This window comes from Somniosus microcephalus, chromosome 21 (genome assembly GCF_052327205.1).
Source record: "Somniosus microcephalus isolate GS21.2 chromosome 21, FLI_Smic_1.0, whole genome shotgun sequence".
NCBI lineage: Eukaryota > Metazoa > Chordata > Chondrichthyes > Squaliformes > Somniosidae > Somniosus > Somniosus microcephalus.
In genome coordinates this window covers 26117864-26133833 of record NC_141007.1, presented here as the reverse complement: position 1 = coordinate 26133833, position 15970 = coordinate 26117864, and positions in this window count along the sequence as shown.

Here is a 15970-nt window from a genome sequence, read left to right as displayed (position 1 = left end):
CAGCAACTCCTACACAAGTGACTTTCATATTTTCATTTGACTGTATTCTGAATCCAAACCTTCATCCACAGAACAGGGCAGACACAACATATAAACAAAATCATATTACACAGCAACTACCTCTAAAATTACTACCCACAAAAACAAATTTCTCACAAGGCATTTATGATTAATTTGCCAAAGACTAAGGCCTAGAAATTCAGTTGGCTGCGCCAGGCGTTAGCGCCTTAGGAGGAGCAGATCTTGAGCGCTAGGCGCTTAGCGCCCGGGTGCAGCGCGATCTGCGCCTCGCCCCAACTTCAGTAGACATTTAGTGCCGGCGCAAAGTCTTTGCGCGCGCTCAGCTGTGCGCGCAGATCATGACGTCATTTCGTCGTGCAACGCCCTTTGTGCGCCCAGAACCGGAACTTCACTCGCGCCGCCCCATTGTGCGCCGGGCCGCCGTAATGACTGTGAAGTGGTACGGTACACAGCCGAGGCGGGCCGCGGGGAGCGCAAATTAAAGGGCACTTACCCTGCACTATAAAGGGCAGCCATTTTGCAGCATTCACTCTTGTGCAATGGATTTTTGGAGAGAGACCAAGGAAGAGAGCTTACTGCTTTGGCCCAACACTAGGACAGGTCTTTTTGGCTTCAGGCCAGAGCTGTGCAATTCTCTTTGCCTTCATTGAGATCTCAGTGTTTGCCAGCATATTATGGGGGCTGCATTGGGTGCCAACGCTGAGTTTCAGCCTTATGTCAGAAGGGCTTACAGACGCCGTGAGAGAGCGGCAGCCCTGGCTAGACGCAGAGGGGGCAACAGGCGTCGCCAAGTGAGGCCTTACCCACCCAGGGTATACCGCCAGCAGTTCTCCTATCTCAACATGTCTGCCGCGCAGTGTGTTAGGAGGCTGCGATTCAGAAGGCAGGTGGTTGCAGACATCTGCCAGCTGCTTCACAGAGATCTGCGTCCATAGCTGATGCGCAGGACGTCTCTGTCGGTGGCAGTGAAGGTGACGGTGGCTCTCAACTTCTATGCCACCGGCTCCTTCCAATCCGCTGCTGGGGACATCGCTAACATCTCCCAGTTCGCCGTGCATTGCTGCATCTGCCAGGTGACCAATGCCCTTTTCAGAAGGAGACGTCAATTCATCTCCTTCCCCATGACCCTGGACAAGCAGCAGCAGCGTGCAGTGGGATTTGCAAGAATAGCGGGCTTCCCCATGGTGCAGGGCGCCATTGACTGCACGCATGTGGCTTTGCGGGAACCTCTGGAGCATGCCGAGGATTACCGCAACCGGAAGGGCTACCATTCCCTCAACGTACAGCTGGTGTGTGACCACAGGCAGCGCATCCTAGCTGTCAATGCCCGCTTTCCAGGCAGCAGCCACGATGCCTTTATCCTGCGACAGACAACTGTGGCTGACATGTTCCAGGCACAGCCTCACCCAAGAGGATGGCTTATCGGGGACAAAGGCTATCCTTTGTGTACCTGGCTCATGACCCCGTTCCGCGCGCCCACGACCCCTGCTGAAGAGGCATACAACGAGAGCCATCAAGCGGCCAGGAACCTCATCGAACAAACAATCGGCGTCCTGAAGCAACGGTTCCGCTGTCTGGATCGCTCCGGGGGAGCCCTCCAGTATTCGCAGGAGCGAGTCTCCCAATTCGTCGTCGTTTGCTGCATGCTGCATGCTGCACAACCTGGCTATCCGCAGGACTCAGGCACTGCCACCTCACGTTGGACCACCACCTCAGGAGGAGCAGCATGAGGAGGAGGAGGACGAGGAGTACCAGCCCAGGAGGGAGGCAGAAGGTCCAAGGGCCGCCCGTCAGCGGCTTATTGAACGTCACTTCTAGGCCCCCTGTCAGGGAATGGCTTGTGCCAATGAAAGAACATGATTGCAGCCGCTCCGCAAGCCCTCAGCCGGTTAAGGCAACAAACACTTCAAAGATCAAACATGGACAATCTGAATAAAGAAAATGGTTTATTGTACAAACTCTGGGCCCTTCCCACATGAAAACCAAGAACACACGAAACCCCCAAACAACACTCACACACATGACTCACTCCCACAACCTGGGGAGGATTAACAAAAGATGTCAACAAAAATGGCCTCATCCTCGGCCTTCAAAAAACAAACATACCAAAAAACACAACATTTGGACACAGCCTCTACTTTGTGTCCCGCGAGGGCGATGCCTTCTGCAAACTTTGCCGGCCCCTGGACGCCCTGCTGCTCCTCCTCAAAGTGAGGCCAGTGGCTGCTGCAAGGCTGGGGGAAGGCTCCTGAGGGGCACATGTCGTGACGGCAGATGCCCTTGGGGGTCGGCCTAGACGAGGTCTGGCCCTCGAGGGGCCGGCTGGTGAATGCTGCAGCTGTGGCTGGCCAGCATCAGTCGCTGCAGCAGCTCGTGGCAGCTCCACTGGGGGAGTGGCAGTGGCGGCTGGAGCAATGGGGGCAAGCTGGCGGATGGCAGGTGCTCGCTGGTCGCCTGAGACACTGGCACTCGGCCAGGCCAGCACTGCAGCATGCGCAGCAATCTGCCGAGGGACAGACCGCTGTGCTGCTGCAGCGCGCCGGGTGCCCTGGCGATGCCGGGCTGACACAGCGAGTGTGGCAGCAGTGAGTGCCCGTGTTGCCCTGTTCTGTGACCGCATCAGAGCAGCCAGTGACTGCACGGCACCACTGATCACCTGGCCAGTCGCTGCCACAGAGGCCCCGAATTCGGTGACACTCCGAGACAGGGACTGCATGGCCTCAGGCATCCGTCCCACTACCCCCATGAGCTCCATGTGCCGGCGCTCCGAGTCCGCGGACATGTCCTCGAGGCGGCGCATCTCCTCGGCGTTGACCGTCCCCGGACTGGAGGCCGGACTCTCCCTCTGGGGAGAAGGCCGCCGAACTGGCTGACCCTTCATGTGTTGCTGGACGCCGCTGGGCCCAGCAATTGGACTCCCCTCCGACCCTTCCCCCACGCTCCCCTCCAGGGAAGACGTCTCCCCTACAGTGGCATGGCTTGCCGCGGCTGAGGGTTCCCCTGATGGGCCGCCTTCCTCTTGCTCCTCCTCCTCCTCCTCTTCTGAGGGGCTGTCACTGGCAACTTCAGGGACCTCCTCCTCACCATCTGAAAGCAGGAAGGCACAAGGGTAGCTTTAGAGTGAGGAGAGGGCGTCAGCGAGGGATGCATGAGTGGTGGCATTCAGCGCATTGGTCGGACAGTGGCAAAGGATGTAGATCTGATGCGCAAGTGGGACGAGAGAGGTCCAAAAATTGATGTCCTTACCATTGGTGCCCAGAACAGGGTCGGCATCTCCAGATGCAACGGGGCCAATCACCCGGGCACCCATGATGCGCTCCACGCACTGTTGCAGCTCGGTGAGCGGCTGGATCTGGGGTCCGCCTCCCCCGGTCACAGTCCGGCTCCTCTTATTATTGGCCAGCTTGGCCTGCAAGAGAAAGGACGGCCTCTAAGTACAGTGTGTAGCCCTGATCTTGTGTGCACTGCCTCCCATGGACGAATAGCCTGGCCAGTGTGTAGCCCTGATCTTGTGTGCACTGCCTCCCATGGTCGAATAGCCTGGCCAGTGTGTAGCCCTGATCTTGTGTGCACTGCCTCCCATGGTCGAACAGCCTGGCCAGTGTGTAGCCCTGATCTTGTGTGCACTGCCTCCCATGGTCGAATAGCCTGGCCAGTGTGTAGCCCTGATCTTGTTTGCACTGCCTCCCATGGTCGAATAGCCTGGCCAGTGTGTTAAGTGTACAATGTGCAATTGATGTTCATGACTGACCCATAGCTGCTGCATGAGGGCTGGCCATTAGGGCTTTCAGGTCCCTTTGCCCATAATGTGAGGTGCACATGCAAGGATGAGGAGGACACTGGAAAGGGTACTCACCCTGACAATCCTGGCGAGGTCATTTAGTTTCTTGCGGCATTGTACTGCGCTCCTGGGGACCTCACTGTTCGATGTCACCCTGGTGGCGACATGCCTCCAGGCTCTCTGGTAGGCGCGGGCCGGCGGCTTCCTCCCATTGTCTGGGAACAAAATATGGCGTCTCTTCTCCACAGCGCTAACCAGCACCCTCAGATCAAGCTCTGAGAAGCGCTGCGCTCGTTCATGGGCCTTCTCCATACTTTGAGGCGCTATATGGGTCCAGCAGCAGTGTTCAGGCCTAGCTGGAGGGCTCCAGTGTGCAGGGCGTGGCAGCAGACCAAGTCGACCCTTCCCCCTTAAGAGCTGGCCGGCGCCAGGGTGTCTGCTGTCAATCAAGAAATGGTCGCACCTGCGCTGCGCCCGGCCTCGGCGGTATCGCTCAGCACCTCCGGCTTAGCGCCTAACGAGAGCCGTGCATCGCCAGTTTTAGCGCTCGAGCAAACTCTTAAGGCGAAGCTAATGAATATCGGGGAAGTGGCCTCGAATTTGCGCTGGGCGCAAACTTTAGCGGCCGCCCGACTTTACCGCCCCAAAAGTGGCTATAATAAATTTCTAGGCCTAAATTCCTATCAACTAATGTAATAATTCTAAACTATGTTTTAAATACCCTAACTCAGGAATTGTTATTGAACAGAGGGTTGAATATTATACTTTGCATGACAGTCATCTCAGGGGTTGTATCGGATAGAATCATAGAATCCTACGGCACAGGAGGAGGTCATTTGGCCCATCATGCCTGTGTCGGCTCTCTGAAAAAGTTAAGCAATAGTCCTACTCCTCTGCTCTTTCCCCATAGCCGTGCAACATTTTTTCCTTTCCAAGTATATATCCAATTCCCTATTGAATCTGCCTCCACCTTCTTCTTCTTAGGCAGTCCCTCGGAACCGAGAATGACTTGCTTCCACATTAAAAATGAGTTTGCAGGTGACTGATGAGTCCAATGCGGGACCTACAGTCTCTGTCACAGGTGGGGCAGATGGTGGTTGAAGGGGCGGGTGAGTGTGGTGCTTGGGTTGATGTGCGCTCCTTGTGCTGCCTGCGCTTGGCTTCTGCTTGCTCCCGGCGAAGAGACTCGAGGTGTTCGGCGCCTTTCCGGATGCTTCTCCTCCACTTTCTGCGGTCTTGGGCCAGGGATTCCCAGGTGTTGGTGGGGATATTACACTTTTTCAAGGAGACTTTGAGGGTGTCCTTGAAGCGTTTCCTCTGCCCACCTGGGGCTCTCTTGCCGTGCCGGAGCTCCGAGTAGAGCGCTTGTTTTGGGAGTCTCATATCGGGCATGCGGACAATGTGACCCGTCCATCGGAGCTGATTGAGCATGGTCAAAGCTTCGATGCTGGGGATGTTGGCCTGAGCAAGAACACTGACGTTGGTGCGCCTATCCTGCCAATGGGTGCCTCCACCACCCTTTCAGGTAGTGCATTCCAGATCATAAAATAGTTTCTCCTCATCTCGTCCCTGGTTGTTTTGCCAATTATCTTAAATCTGTTTCCTCTGGTAACTGACCCTCCTACCTGTGGAAACAGTTCCTCCCTATCTATTCTAACAAAACCTTTCATCATTTTGTGCACCCCTATTAAAGCGCCCCTTAACCTTCTCTGCTCTAAGGGGAACAATCTACGCTGCACACTTCTGTTAATTCAAAAGGAAAATGGAGATGATTCCAGACAGATGAGTCAATGGGGGAAGTATTTTGGGACTGTTGACCCAGAAGGGAGCCTTGAGTTGTGAGGTTGGTTAAAAAAAGCTTGCACTCTTCAGCCGTAAAAGCAGGCAAATGAGAGGGGCCTTTATAGAGATGCACAAGATGCTAAGTGGAATAGGCAAGGTAAACCCTGAGCACAATTTCATGTTAAATCAAGCTGGTAAGAGGCAAGTTCAAGACTGATGATTTGTCATTAATACCTGGAATGGGCTTTTGAGTAGGGTAGTGGAGGCAAAAACTCTGCAATCATTCAAGAGGCAGTTGTGTGCTGAGATCAGTGATGGTATGGTTTCAATAGAGCAATGAATCCAAAGCTCGGCTGCCGTGTCCTAACTTGCACTAAGTCCCGTTCACCCATCACCCCTTTGCTCACTGACCTACATTGGCTCTCGGTTAAGCAGTGCCTCGATTTCAAAATTCTCATCCTTGTTTTCAAATCCCTCCATGGCCTCACCCTCCCTATCTCTATAATCTCCTTCAGCTCCACAACCCCCCGAGATATCTGTGCTCCTCTAATTCTGCCCTCTTGAGCATCCCTGATTATAATCACTCAACCATTGGGGGCCGTGCCTTCTGTTGCCTAGGCCCTAAACTCTGGAATTCCCTGCCTAAACCGCTCCGCCTCGCTACCTCTCTTTCCTCCTTTAAGACGCTCCTTAAAACCTACCTCTTTGACCAAGCTTTAAGTCACCTGCCCTAATTTATCCTTATGTGGCTCGGTGTCAAATTTTTTGTCTGATAATAATCCTGTGAAGCGCCTTGGGACATTTTACTATGTTAAAGGCGCTATATAAATACAAGTTGTTGTTGTTGTTGAATTAGATGGGCTCAATGGCCTCCTTCACCTGTACATGTTTTTCTGATATAATTTGCCATAGCTGTAGCTACTCAAGCACATAAATCAGAGAGAAACTGACCTTTAAATGTAAAAGGCCTTCGGGGAAAAGGATAACCTTTCTTAATAAATTTGAAGAATAGGCGTGTAATTGGCAAATTAATTTCAATGTAGATAAGTGTAGGTTTTACATTTTGGTTGAATAAGAAGGCCACATACTGGTTGGATAATAAGAGTCTAACTGGGGTAGAGGAGCAAAGGGATCTAGGGGTACAGATGCACAAATTACTAAAAGTCACGCTGCAGGTTAACTCTTAGGGTACTGTGCACAGTTCTAGTCTCCATATTATAGAATGGGTATAGAGGCACTGGAGAGAGCGAAAGAAAGATTCACAAGGATGATGCCAGTACTGAGAGGATATACTTACCAAGAAAGGCTGAACAGGCTGGGGCTCTTTTCTCTCAAAAAGAGAAGGCTGAGAGGTGACCTGATAGAGGCCTTTAAGTTTAAGAAAGGGTTTGACAGGGTAGACGTAGCCGGCCCCGATTTTCGGCTTGTGTGGGAAATGGTCGGGTTTCCCCGAATGTGGGGTTTCTGACACACTTAAAAAAGTGTCAGCCAGCTCCATGCAATTTTCCCTCAATTGGCCAATTAATTCCCAGCATGTGGGAAGCCTTGCTAATTGTCCAATTCGAGTCAGAAATCCCCACAGTATGATGTCATCATTCGTGGTGCTTTCAAGGTCCATAGCAAGCACTGCACCCTCTGAAGGCTTCCAAACGAACCATACAGGATGGCAGAGGAGCCTGCAGCAGCTGTGGGCAGTGCCAGACCCCGAGCTGCCTGCAAATTCAACGAGGCTTCACTGCAGGCATTATTGGATGGGTTAGGGCCCACAGGGAGGTCCTCTTCCCTAGGTCAGGGAGGAAGAGGCCTCCCACTGAGACCAATGCTGCTTGGATGCAGGTGTCAGCAGATGCCAACTCGCTGGGAGTCACCAGAAGAACCTTGGCATTACATCTCTAACTCCTTCCTTAACTCCCCCACAGTACCATCCAGAGCCCCCGTCCTCACTGTGGAGGAGGAAGAGGCTGTGCAGCCAGACTCCTCAGAGGAAGCTCCAACCTCTGAGGGCGCAGCATCAGCAGAAGTAAGCGCACCCAGCACCAGCGCAGACACTCACACCTCGGGGGGACCTTCGGGACATAGAGTAGTGTTGTCACCTGGTGTTTCACAGCTCACAAGTGAGCCTCAGCAGGTTCTGGAGACAGGGACAGCAGTGGAGAGCCCTCGTCGGAGGGCGCAGGACTCTGCCAGCTCAGCTCAGTTGCGCTGCATGTCGACCCTCTGCCTCTGGGTCCATCCGCAAGAGAAGAGGTGATGGATCTCCATGCACAGATGCAGGAGTCTCTGGCAGGTTTTGTCTCCAGGGTCGCTGCGAGTGTGGAGCGAATGGAGGAGTCCCAAGCGACCATGAGCAGAGCCTTTGTGGAGTCATTGGCGCATGAACGCATCACCATGGAAAGGTTGGCAACCTCCATGGAGGAGATAACTCGCCAGGGTATGGAAAACATGGTGAGTGCTAAAGCGCAGCAGGGTGCTCTCAAGCCACTTCCAAGCGCTGGCCCCTTCTGGCCTGTGCAGCTTCAGGTGAGTGAGCAGCAGCCTGGTGCTCCTGTTGCTGATCCTGCTGTTCCTGGTTCTGCTGCTGCCACCTCTGCTGCTGGAGATCCTCTAATGGCTAGAAGGGAAGGAAAAAAAGGCGTCCTATGCTTCTCGTAGATGCCCCCGCTGAGGAAGCGCTGAGTGAGGGTGGCGAGAGGGGCTTCCCAGGAGATCGCATTGGAGAAGTGTGTGAGGCTCCAACCTTCCACAGCTGTGCCTAAGCCTTGAAGAAGTAGCCCCAAACCTGCAACAACAAGGTCCTTCAACATACAAGTGCTGGCCCTTTAAATCGCAGCTTCTCCATTGACCTGCAGCTGACAGCTAGCAAGCCAGCAAGCTTCACGCCAGCTCTCAGCAGCGGGGTTCCCCGCAGGCGGGTTTCAGGTGGGGAAAGCCCCAAAGTCGCAGCTGCCCGGGGAAATCGACTTCAACAAGCAGATAATTGCTTGTTAGTGCTCCGACGACCAGTCCCGCCAGCGGCGACCGGGACTGAAGCGGGGCGTGGGGAAACGGCGGTCTGAAAGTCGGACGGGGCGGGGAATCAGGCGGGGGGGTTCGACCCGCTTTTTCGCCGATTTTCGGCCCCCGGCCACCTGAAAAGCCGCCCGACAGCAGCCAGAAAATTGATCCCGATGTTTCCACTTGAGAGGGAGACCAAAACTAGGGGCTGTAAAAGTAAGATAGTCACTAATAAATTCAATAGGAGATTCAGGATAAACTTCTTTACCCAAAGAGTTGTAAGAATATGGAACTTGCTCTGTGAAGGAATAAGCCATATTTCAGAAAAATACACCATCATATGAACAGAATTCTAATTTTATTAATACATGACATACTAGGTTTAAAAGTCTGGAAAGCCTCGGAGACACAGGCTGCAAACAGAAAACAGGCTTCTGAGATGGGATGGTTTGATAACACAAAAGTTGTAAACACCACAAGCTTTTGAAATGGGAATTAGTTAAAAATACTAAAACAATGGCCCTATTGAAATAGCAGTTTGGTGCTTCCAGAAGGTCTGGAGTTTGGGAGAAACACAATGGAATGACCCAAGTAAAGTGTTAAAAACTAACACTTCGAACAGGAACACAGAAACATTAAAAGAGGCATGTGCCTTTGAAAAGATGACATCAAGTAAAAGAAACACCTGCTGGTCAAATAGTTTTTATGTTAAACTTGGAAGACAGGAGACATAATTCTTAATGCAACCATTAAGATAGCTAGAAAACAAGCAAACACCTTAGTTGAAGTGTTTTTAATTTACATGTTGTAAATATGATGCCAACAGAACACTTTGAAGATATGACTTCAATAGATGCACCAAGCAATTACATTGTGTTTGTATTGAACTTGGAACACCATGGAGACAGGAGTCTGCTAATAACCAGTTAAGCCAATATTAAGAATTGAATGGAAGTCTTCGATAAGAATGACATCAAATAAATACTACTGTCATATTGTTTTTTATGATGGGTTTTGAAACACCTAAACACAGAGACAGGATTCTAAAAGCTAACAGTTGAATTGACAGTAAGAATAGAAAGAAGTCAACAGAAAAAATGACTAGAGATAATTAGCTTACATCAGCAGAAAACTTCAAAGGATAAACCACTAAAAAAAGGTATAAAAGTAAGAGCTTTTCAGATAGACAGTCAGAAGTCATTGGGAAGGGGCAAGCGATTCTCGGCTTCAGAACCACTCTAAGTCTACAACTCTGAGTCTCGGATAATCAAGGTATTTGATTTTGGTGGATATCCTGGATTAGAATTAAGAATAAGAAATCTAAAAATGTACGAAGTTAAGATTTGAGAATAAGGATCTCTGAGGATAAGAAATGTAAGCTATTTGTTTTTGAACTGTTAATGTTGTGATTGACTCAAAAGCTGTTAACTGTATGTCGGCTCTTAAATAAATCTATATATTTTTAGAATTGTCTCAAGTAGTATTTCTGTATCAATCTCACAAACTCAATTTCTGTACACTCTTTTGTGAGGAGTTGCAGAATTCTGGGGGGGCATTCAGAAGGTTACCGTCTAGTTAAACTTATTAAAAGTGCTATCCAGAGGACGGTAACATCTTCATGTCGTTCCTTTCCTTTAGGGAGAGATAGTCTGAACCTTTAGACCCAATTAAGCATCTTATAGAATTCAGCTATCTTTAACATTAGTTGAAGGTGAAATTTTGGGGAATACGCCTGATCTGTGGTAGCCCGAAAAGGGCTAGGTCTAGTAATTATCCCATCAGCTCCCACAAGGAGTAGTTGAGGTGAATAGCAGAGATACATTTAAGTGGAAGCTAGATAAACATATGAGGGAGATTGCGCACAGCAAGGTTCCATACACAGCAATGAAATAAATGGGCAGGTCATCTGTTTTAGGTGTTGGTTGAGGGATCAATATTGGCCAGGACACCGGGGAGAACTCCCCTGCTCTTTTTCGAAATAGTGCCATGAGATTATTTACGTCCACTTGAGAGAGCAGACGGGGCCTCGGATTAACATCTCATCTGAAAGACGACACCTATGACAGTGCAGCACTCCCTCAGTATTACACTGCATTGAACTGTCAGCCTGGATTATATGCTCAAGGCTCTGGAGTGGGAAACGTTAAATAAATTTGCTGGTTTTTAGTCTAAGCCTCAGTCTGATCATATGTATATTCATCCACCTACTGAAGATGATTAGATCATGTGGAAGCACATGATATATTTCAGTAAGCCAGAGTACAGTGGCAAGGGTCCTCTGTTTGACTCCTGGCTCTCACTACATTTACCTGGCAATGGGCAGTGCACACACACTCAGCTTGAAGGGGATGTGAAGGTCCGCTTACTGGAGCAGTCATTGACGCTGAATCCAAGTAGAATATGTAGCATAAAATGCAAATATTTAAGAGCCATCTCCTGCCATTCTTGTCGGGCAGTTTACCTGGGGTCCCATGGTTCTCTATCCTGAAGAGAGCCTCGCTCCTGTGCCTCACTTCCTCCCTCAGAATTTCTATCATCCTATTGGATAATTGGGAGGTTCTGTGCCCTGTTTAACGGCTTGCAGCCGTGTTTGCAAAGGTAATGGGTGCAGCCTAGCAAAGCACAATGCCAGCACCTTTAAGCTGCTGCAGGCCTTTAAACCCTGCAGCACAATGCAGGTTCCCACCCAGCACTAGGCAAGCATCCACTCATAGGGTTTTCCAACATCAGGATTCCCCCAAGATTACACTTACGACACCGACCCTAGAAATACGTGCAGAGTCAGTGAACAATGAATGGAGTGGCTGTTTTCCTTATACTCCCCACTTCTGGTAGGGCATCCGCCTGATTGGAAAATCTAGGTTAGGAAGTCAAATCTAAGATCAGCCATGTAGCAAGGAGATATCGGAGGCAGCTTTCAAAGATTTACAGCCAATGAAGTACTTTTGAAGTGTAGTCACTGTTGTAATGTGGGTAACGCGGCAACCAATTTGTGCAGAGCAAGCTTCCACAAACAGCAATGTGATAATGACCAGATAAACTATTTTTGTTATGTTAATTGAAGGATACATATATTGGCCAGGACACCGGGGATAACTCTCCTACTCTTCTTCGAAATAGTGCCATGGGATCTTTTACGTCCACCTGAGAGAGCAGATGGGACCTCGGTTTAACAACTCATCCAAAAGGCGGCACCTCCGACAGTGCAGCACTCCCTCAGCACAGCACTGGAGTGTCAGCCAAGCTTCATGTGCTGAAGTCCCTACAGTGAGATAAAAGAATTGCAACAGTGACAATATATTGAGATGTAAGGGTTCATTCTGATATTGTAATATACGCATTCTATATACACGAGAAATAACTCTTCAGGTATTGCTTTTGTTTTGTCATCTCTCATCTATTTTTATGTGTTAAAAGAAAAAAAAGGACTTGTATTTAAATACAACCTCAGGACACCCCTTTACAGCCTATGAAGTGGAGTCACTGTTGTAATGTAGGAAACGCGGCAGCCAATTTGGACACCACAAGATCCCACGGACAGCAATGAAATAAATGACCAGATAGTCTGTTTTAGATGTTGGTTGAGGAATAAAGGTTGACCAAGACACCGCTCAATCTTCGAATCGTGCCATGGGATCTTTGACGTTCGCCTGAGAGGGCAGCTGGGGGGGGCCTCGATTTAACATCTTAATAGACTAATCTGGTTCCTTCTCCTTTAACTAGCTCGCAGCCCACTTTCGGATCAGGGGCCTCAGCACTGGCAGTCAACCTGCTGAAACTCGACGTTTCAAATAACTGTTCAAAAAGTAACAGTTCAAGTTGATTGTGGAACTGACCTGATTGTGTCAGCAGCATGGTAAATGAAACTTCTGGTATGACTAGAAGAAGTGCAAGCAATAGGACAAGGTAACGTATTGGTCCCTAGATTGGGAAGAGGTGGATATTGTCAGCGCTTTCATCAATAGCATTTGGGCGGGCGGGGGGAGGGGGAGATTAAACAAACACAATTTGCAAAACTATGGGGGAGAAATTGGCAGCAGTGAGCACATTAAATTGGTGCTGCCTGCTGTTTTAGTGATTGCTGCGTGCAGCCAGCACTCCCCGCACTGTTCATTGGCTTCAGGCATCAGCAGGGGGCCCAATATTGCAACTGGCTAGCGCTACTTAAAGGCAGCTTGCACCTCTTAAAGGGGAGGTGCATTGTGGCTGCAAGAAGTGGTGGGTGTTTTTTCAAAAGTGAATCTGGGCTGTGATACTTTGAGCAATGGCTGAACATGTGAGAGAGCGAGCACCAAGGTGTTCAGACAATCCACTGGAGGTCATGGTGGAAAATGTGGAAAGAAGGAGAGATGCCCTCCATCCACAGGAGGGCAAGTGGCCCTCCAGACATATGCTCTGGAGACAGTGGGAACAAATAGCGGTGGAGGTCAATGCCAGGAGTGTTGCTCCAAGAACATGGATGCAGTGCAGGAAGAAGTTTAATAATCTGACGCGAGTTGTCAAGGTGAGTGAGTTCGGCTGGAATTTTGTCCAGGTAGGTGGGTTGGGGACGATGGCCCTCCGAGGCGGGCGGGAAACCCGGGAGGCCGGGGTTCCCACAGACCCTGCCAACTTTAACAGCAGGGCCGGGTTTGCATGCGAGGCCTCGGATTCCTGCCCGCAGCCTGGCCAGATTGAGAGGCTGGCGGGCTGCAGGCGGGGTGGCCTCAGTTGCGCAGAGTGATCAGCGGGGGGTGGGGGAGGGTCGGAGGTTGGTAGGCTCGGTCGAGGATCGCCGGGGTGGGGGGGCGGGGTCAGGAGGGGATGGTCAGCGATCGCCGGGGTTGCCGGGGATCGGCAGGCTCGGTCGGGGGAATCGACCGGGGGGCTGGGGGGTTTGGGGAACGGCAGTGAAGGGTCGGGGTTTGGTGGGGCGGGGGGGTCGGCTGGAGGATCAGGGATTGGCGGGTGGGGGTCGGGGATGGGGGGGGGGCTGTCGAGGATCGGCTTGGGGGCCGGAGGATCAAGGCCGGCCTCAACATCATCGGTGTGGTGGGGGTGGAAGGGGAGGCCTCATAGTGGGGATCGGAGGCCTGGGAATGCGATCAAAGGCCTCATGGGGGGGTTTCCGATCACTGGCTGGGTTAGGTATGGACCCTGGATCCAGGAGGTGGGTATAAAGCCACTTGCCTCCTGGATACAGCAGTCCCCGACTCTGTTTAACTGCCGGGTTTCACGAATTGTGTGAAACACGTCCACAGGCAATTAAATTCAAAATGGAGGGGGAAAAAGAGGCTTCCAACCTCATTACTATATTAAAATTGACGTACTGCCCCCTGGGAGCAGGTTGGTAGCTCGCTCCCCCCCTCCCGCCCCGTCTGGCTCTGTTAAAACTGAAAGTGGACGGGTTGGAGGCGGGATCAGGTTAGGAATCCCATTTTTAACACTTTAACTGCCCCACGCTCCAAACCCATCCATCTATTTGAGGGGAAAATTCCGGCCTTCAACTTCAAATGGCATACCCCACCAGCTGCACCACTAGCCTCATCTACTGCTCAATTCTCTACACCCCCATCACCCACCTACTAACAATTTCTATCAATCAGTGCTCAACACTTCAATTCATCTGCTTTACCTCACCCTCTCACACTTAGCAGTGTTGCAAGTCTCGCACCAACCACTCACAGCTCGCACACACTAATCAATCATAACAGCTACATCACCCAAACATATTGCAGGACACACAATGACACACTTCCCTCTTTCTTGCAGGAGAAGGTGGCGCATAACAGGAGGCAGCAGGACCAAGAACTGGAACCTTCCCAGTCAAGAAAGGCAGTGACGATGAAGAGACACCGTCACTCGATCTTACAATGGCAGCCACCAGCTCAGAGACTGATACTGCACATATTTTAGAGGCTAGGATGCTGGTAGGACCTGTGCCTGGTGAGACACGGGGCACAAGTGTGCAGGAGCCAGGGCGGGGGGAAGGATAGCGTAGGTGCCAGCTCACCGGTGGGCGAGGTCACACACTAGTTCTGCTGCAGAGGACACAGATGAGGACTTTGATGGGCCAGGCTACAGAAGAAGGTTGATGGGTGTACATAACCAAATGCTTGGTGCACTGGAAAGCCTGCGCTCAATGCCAAGGAGCATTGAGGAGTCCAGCACCAACTTGGCACAGGGTTTTGTGCAGAACCTGGACCCATTCTTTCTAACATAGAACAGGTTGTCACCTCCATCAGCACACCTGTGGAACCCACCATGATGCAGCATCTGTCGGCCAATGTCACTACTTTCACTGCAGCGCAAACAGCTTCCATCAAAGGTCCAAGTGCTGCAGTGGAAGCTCAGACCACTGCCGTCATGTCTCTGGATACCAGTGTTCAAAGGGGCTTCCAGGGCATCACAGCAGTCCATCAATCTGTTCTCCAACAGATCAGTAGGATTGCTGAGGCGCCGCCGCAGGAGAGTGGCAGTGGCTCCATGCAGCACGAACCTGTTGTCCTCTCTCAGGATGACAGCAATCCTGCTCACACCCCTGCCACTCCGCCAGTGCCCTTGTTGTTGCCTGTCAGCCAGCCAGCCCAGACTGCTGCATCGCAGGCCGAGATGGTGCAGTCTGAAGCTGGGCCTTCTATGCCCAGTGCTGCTCGAGATCGCTTTCCAAGGCCATCTGAAGTCTCCTCAATTGGAGGTCAGCAGCCTTCCACCATCCATACTACAGCCACTGGGGAAGCACCTCGTGGGAGCATTAGGATAGGCAAAGGCAGACGGAAGACAGGCACTAAGGGAACGCACAAAGGTGATTCATTTATTTTTGTATGCTTTATGTCATGATTGAATTTTTAAAATTGGATTTGAATGTGCATTTTCTGGTGGATTTTATTTTTGTGTTACCGGAACGAGGATAATATGCTGGTCAGTGATAGGGGAAAGGTAAGTAGGGTGGAACTGTTGGTGAATGGGGAGGTGTGGTTGAGGTTTCTCGTATCTCTCATTAATTATTTTATCACGTAGAGCCCGGGCAGAAAGGAGCTGCTACTACGTAGCCTCCATTCCTCTTTGTGTTTCTTCACTTCCTGTTGCACTTCCTCCTCCTCCACTGTCTCCTCCTTTTCCTTGTGCTCCTGCTCCTCAGCTTCTCACCTGATAGGTGGTGACAAGGGCTGTTCCCTCTTGATGTAGCATACTACCATAAATCTTGATACCCCGCTCAGCGGAGTACTGCAGGGCTCCTCCAGAGCAGTCCAGGCAGCGGAAGCGTTGTTTGAGGAGGCCGATGCTGTGCTCTATAATGTTCCTTGTGGCAGCATTGTAGACCTGCTGTGCACCTGTGCATGGTTTCCAGACCGGAGTCATGAGTGGAGAACACTTGTCGCCCAGTAGCCAGCCTTTGACTTGCCGTGGTGG